Raw genomic sequence first — 6,632 nt, 5'->3', positions numbered from 1 at the left:
CCACATTCTCATCCTCCAGGAGACCAACATTTACTTTAGCCACTCTTTTCTTTTTTATATATCTGTATAACTCTTATTATCTGTTTTCTATATTTCGTGCAAGTTAACATTCATAATCTATCCTCTTTTAATCATATTTTTAGTCGTTCTTGGCTCGATTTTAAAAATGTCCCAATCCTCTGGAATCGAACGAGTGGATAATTGGGCGAGCGTGATGTAACAGGTGGCCTAAAAGTTGCTGCAAAATAATTCAGAAGAATTTCAGCTGAAATGAACTCCAATCCGAGCGGATTACGAGCAAATGCCTACACTCACTGATTCACTACGAGTAGGGCTCGAACCTACTCGGGAACAATTCCATAAAATTCCGAATCCAACGATTTAAGCAGATTAATAGTGCAGCTAGCACATTGAATTTTTAAGCATACACCGAGTGAAGCAGCACTGACAGCACAACCATTTTAAACAGACAAAGACTAATCCGAGTCTGACAGCACAACTTGATGTCGCTGTATTACGCAGTATAAAGCGGGATAGGCTGAATCACTTTCGGCGGAAAATAAAATGTGAATCCCTGCTTGTCTCAGCTACTCAGCTCGGTGGTCAAGGGGTATGATTGTCTCTTTGATAGGAAAATAATGGAACCCTTCCTAATAGAAGAACATCTAGAAACCAAACGTATAAAAATGAATTATCAGCATTGATTTCAACAGGGAAAGTCCTGCTGGACCAACCTCACATACTTTCTGAAGAGGTAATAGAGAGAGTAGACCTTGATAAGGCAATAAGTGTGATGTATCGAGATTTTCAAAAGATCTTTGCTTTGATACCAAATAATAGCCTACTGAATACGGTCAGGGGATAAGTAGCAGAATGGATAGCGAGCTCGCTTCAAGACTGCAATCAGAGATTGGACATAAACGGTAGCTATTCACATTGGCAGAATGTCGGCAGTGGTTTTCCAAAAGGATCAATGCTGGGACCATTATTGTTCACAAATTATAATAACGATTTAGATTTGGAACTAAAAACAGAATTTCCAAATATGTTAATGATACCAAATTGGAGGAAATTTATACTGAGAAGGACTGCAGCAAATTAAGGACAACACTGATAAACATGCAGAATGGGCACATATTTTTCAATGAAGTTCCACACACATAAATGTAAGTTATTACATTTTGGTGGGAAGAATATGGAGGTCACTTATTACTTGGTGCAACTGACTCTCGGGGGTGCAAGAGGAACAATAGGATCTCTCAGTATAACAACTCACTTAAATCGTGACAGAGTTTAGCAAGGCAAAATAAAGGTAACTAAGAGTGGAGATTATTTCCAGTGTTATAGAATTGCAAAGTAGGAAGGTTATGCTGAACCAGTATTGAACCTCGGTTAGACCACACTTAGAGTACTGCATGCAGTTCTGGTTATAAAGATGATATAGAGGCTCTTGGGAGGGTGCAGAGAGGATTTACACGGACGATACCGGAAACGTGAGGTTATTCATAAGAGGAAATAATGAACAAGTTAGGGGATTCAGAAGCAACTTCTTTCTGGAAAGAGTGATGAGAATGTGGAACTCAAAATGCAGGAGTGGTTCAAGCGAATAGTATAGATAAGTTTAAGGAGAGGCTATACAAGCATATGAGGGAGAAAGGAATAGACGGCTATGCTGATAGATTTAAATCAGGAAAGACTCGAGAAGATTCGATTAGAACATAAAAGCTGGCATGGTTGGATTAGGCAGAAAGGCAGCGTAGTCTATGCTCTCCTTTGTAAGCCTATACATTTCCGTTATCTGCAGCATTAGGCATTGGATTCAATGACAAGCTCTCTGGGTATATGTAGGGGTGTCTGGGTCACGATAAGAACTTTCAGTTTCTGGATCTCGTTAGATGCTGTCTGGGTCTGTGTTGCAGCTGCCTGTGTCAGATTGTGAGCTGACTGTGTCTGTTTAAGTGTTGTCCGTGATTGCGGAGGAACGTCGTGATTTGTATTGCAGCTCCATGTGTCAGGTTTGGAGCTGAATTGGTCTGTGCAAGAGTTGTCTCTGTTTGTGTTGGAGAGTCTGCGTCCGTGTTGGAGTGTGTCGGTCTGTGGTTGATCTTCCTGGGTAGATGTTGCTCTGTATTGGCGTATTTGCTTCATTGCCGATACTGTCTTGATCTTCAAATGAGGTGTCTGGGTCTCCGAAGCTAGCTGTCTGGCTGGGTGTAGCAGCAGTCTGGTCCTTTGCTGGAACAGTCTGCGCCCGTGTAAGAACTGATTATCTCTGTGTAAGAGCTCTCTTGGATCTGTGTTGGTGAAGCCTTGGCAAGGGTAAAGCTGTCTATGTCTATGTAGAAGGGAATTAATCTGTCTCGGAGGTCCCTATGTCTGTGATAGGAGCTGTATGGGCCTGTGTAGTAAAGTTTGTGCCTGTGCTGTTGATCCCTGCTTCAGTGTAGCACCTGCCTGGTTCTGTACAGGAGCTGCCTGCTTTCACGATGGAAATGTCAGTGTCTCTGTCGAAGCTCTCTGGAAAGGTTTTGGTGTTGTCTGTGGCTGATGAGGATATGTTTGCTCCTGTGTAGTTGATGCTGGGTCTGTGAAAGGAACTGTCTGAATCTGTCAACAAGCATTTTGATGCTGTGTATGAGGTTTGCCTATCTGCACAGGAGTGTCTGCATCTGTGCAGTTATGTCTGGCTCGGTGTAGGATCAGTACCCCTCTGTGCGGGAGCTGCCTGCGTCTGTTTAATCGCTGTCTAGGTCGCTGTAGGACAAGTTTGGATCTGTGAAGGTAGAGTGTGGGACTGTGTAGGAAGATTCTGAATCTGTGAAGGTAGAGTCTGGGAATGTGAACGAGCAGTCTGAGTCAGTGTTGCAGCTCTCTGGGTCTGTGAAGGAATAGTTTGGATCTGTGAAGGAACATAGACATTTAGAAATCCACAGCGCTGACGGAGACCACTTCGGCCCATCGTATACGTGCCGGCTGACAATGAGCCACAAGGCACTTTGATCAACAACATTGAAGGCTATATATGAACCTGTGATGATTAACAATGGCGGAATGATAAAGAATGCCCAACCTAATAAGTCCGCACCGCACAACTGCTACACCCCTTCCACCGAAATCTTATACACAGCACCATAACTGGAGCCATGTGAAATCATGTGAGAAGCAAAAAACAGAAAAAAAAGCAAGCTAATGTGGGAAAAAAAATCTGTGTAACTTCCTCTCCATCTTGTCGATTGAAATTAGTCCAGGAGATCAACTTGGCCGTATTGGATTCCCTGCAGTACTTACCATTATATCTGCGCCAGCCAAAAAGAGGTTATCCAGCCTATTCCCACTTACCAGCTCTCGGTCCGTAACTCTGCAGGTTACAGCAAGGACATTATAATTGACTTTATAAAGCATTGGTCAGGCGGCAGCTGGAATACTGTGTGCCGTTCTCGTCATCACATTTCAGAAAAAAGATGGAAATCCGCTGGAAAGGGTACTGAGGAGATTTCCAAAAATAGTTGCCTGGACTGGAGAATTTGGGTGATGAGGAAAGATTGGAAATGCTGAGTCTGCTTTCTTTGCAACAGAGGAGGCTGAGGGGAGACTATATTCAGGTGCATAACTTTATGAGGACCCTAGATAGAGTTGGTAGGAAGGACTTGTTTCCCTTTACAGAGTGGTCAACAACCAGGGGGAATGGTTTTAAAGTAATTGCGGGGTGTACCACTTCCCCTCTCTCGGGAGCCTCCTATCAACAAGAGCAGGCATTGATGATGAGAGGCAACACCGCCTCCAGTGCGCCAGTGCAGCCTTCGGCCGCCTGAGGAAAAAAGTGTTTGAAGATCAATCCCTTAAAACTGTCACCAACTCATGGTCTACAAGGCTGTAGTAATACCCGCCCTCCTGTATGGCTCAGAGACCTGGACCATGTACAGTAAACACCTCAAGTCGCTGGAGAAAACCACTATCGATGTCTCTGCAAGATCCAGCAAATTCCCTGGCAGGACAGACGCACAAACATTATCGTCCTCGTCCAGGACAGCATACCCAGCATTGAAGCACTGACCACATTTGATCAGCTCCGCTGGGCAGGCCACGTGCCAGACACGAGATTGCAAAAGCAAGCGCTCTTCGAGGAAATCGTCCACGGCAAGTGAGCCAAGGGCGGGCAGAGGAAACGTTACAAGTACACGCTCAAAGCCTCACTGATAAAGTATGACATCCCCAATGACACCTGGAAGACCTTGGCCATAGACTGCGCGAAGTGGAGGAAGTTCATTCGGGAGTGTCCTGAGCTCCTCGAGTATCGTTGCCGAGAGCATGCAGAAACCAAGCGCGGAAGGAGCGTGCGGCAAACCAGGCTCCCTTTCCATCCTTTCCCTCAACGAATATCTGTCCGACCTGTGACAGAGACTGTAGTTCTCGTATTAGACTGTACAGCCACCTAAGAACACATGCTAAGAGTGGAAGCAAGTCTTCCTCGATCCCGAGGGCTGCCTATGATGATGAATTAGGGGGAGTGTTAGACGAGTTATGAGGGTAAATATCTTTACCCAGGGGGGCCTGGTAGTCGGGAACTCATTGCCTGGATGGGCGGTAGCGGCAGAAATACTCACACCTTTTAAAAATACTTGGATGCCACTGATAGTGCTGTAACCTACTTAGAGCTGGGAAGGGAGAATTAGGCTGGAAAGCTCTTGGTCGGCCTGCGCAGACACGATTGGCTGAAACGGCCTCCTTCCATGCTATACATGTTTGCGTCTCCTACATTACAACAGTGAATTAAAAGTAATTAATTTGCTCAGAACCACCTTGTGAAGTGCTGAGGTGAATGTCGCTGTACAAATGCTAGCATTTTAATGTTAAAGTGACTTAAGAAAGGACGCAGCGTTGAGGCAGGTTAGCTCAGTTGGTGAGAGCGTCGTACTAATAACGCAAAATTCGCGGGTTTGAACTCATTACGGGCCATCTATTATATTTTCGGAGTTGCGGTTAGGCTGCAAGTATTTTAGAGCAACTTAAACATTCAGGAACGAAAATCACACCGGAACTATAGTATATTGAAGTAACGCTGCAAAACATTAGTTCTGCCGAGAGCTGATAGCCCTGCGGAGTGTTTTCAGCATTTCATGAATAATTCCATATCCTCCGGGGCTTTGTGACTTCTCGTATTTCAATCAATGAAAGGCTCGCTGCCGCTGATTTGTTTGCAGTGCAAAGTATGGAACTGATCAAAATGCAATTCCGCTGTGTAATCCTTCATTCTCATCATTAGCCTGCTGCAAACGGCAGGGGCCACGTCGCTTAATGGATAAGGCATCTCACTTTGATGCAAACGCTGATGTTATCAGAAAATCGCAACGTCAAATGCTGCCGCTGTTATTTTGTCAAATCTTGTTCAACTTTATGAAACCAAACCCCGTTCCCACTCATGAACGGAAGGTGATTTCCTCCCGAACAAAGCAGGGATCTTTATTAAAAGGCATTTTTTCATGCGGTGTATATTTCTCACTGATTTTTGCAGATAGTTTATAACAAACCAACAATCAAGAATTAATACTCATAAATAATTAGTGTTTCCAGTTCGAACAACAGCTTCACGTCTATTAGTGTAATAAAGGGCAGTGGAGGGAATTGTGGTCAGATTCCAGTGATATCCACAGGGAGTCGAGTAAAAAAAAAAGTCGCCTGTTGAATCACTGCGAGGAGGATTCAAACTTTTAAATCCAACGCCTTAACCTCTCGGCCATCGCAGTTACACGATAACGCTGTTTTAATAGTCCAATGGTTGGTGCAAATTATCAGAGAGACTGCCTGCATGCTTGCCCTGTTGCCTCTCCGAGACGATGTGAAAATTAAATCGGAGAATCATAGAATCTCACAGCAAAGAAGGAAACATTTCGGTCAGAACTGAAATAATTTACATTTCGGGAAATGTAAATGAACAGACTGGGGAGCTTCTTTCTAGAAAAACAAGGGAGAAATATTTTTAACATTATGAAGGTATGTGATCGGCTTGATGTGGAGAAAATGTTTGATATAGTGCAGGATTTCAGAACGGAGGTCACCGCTAAATTCAGTTGGCAATTCAACAGTAACTTATTTACCAAAGAGTGGTTAGAATGTGGAAGATGCTACACAAGCAGTAGTTGAGGCGAATAGCACAGATTTTTTTCGAGGGAGTACCTAAGCACATGACTGAGAAAGCAAAAGAACAGTATGCTGTTAGGATCAAGTGAAGTCGGGTAGTGTGGAGCATTAACTTCAGCAACACCAGTTAGGTGCAATTGTCTCTTTCTGTGGTGAAAACTCTATATAACATCGAAACATAGAAATATAGAAAATAGGTGCAGGAGTAGGCCATTCGGCCCTTCTAGCCTGCACCGCCATTCAATGAGTTCATGGCTGAACATTCAACTTCAGTACACCATTCCTGCTTTCTCATCATACCCCTTGATTCCCCTAGTAGTAAGGACTTCATCTAACTCCTTTTTGAATATATTTAGTGAATTGGCCTCAACAACTTTCTGTGGTCGAGAATTCCACAGGTTCACCACTCTCTGGGTGAAGAAATTCCTCCTCATCTCGGTCCTAAATGGCTTCCCCCTTATCCTTAGACTGTGTCCCCTGGTTCTGGACTTCCC

This window comes from Pristiophorus japonicus, unplaced genomic scaffold (genome assembly GCF_044704955.1).
Source record: "Pristiophorus japonicus isolate sPriJap1 unplaced genomic scaffold, sPriJap1.hap1 HAP1_SCAFFOLD_312, whole genome shotgun sequence".
Lineage (NCBI taxonomy): Eukaryota > Metazoa > Chordata > Chondrichthyes > Pristiophoridae > Pristiophorus > Pristiophorus japonicus.
Note: the sequence above shows the minus strand (reverse complement) of the source record.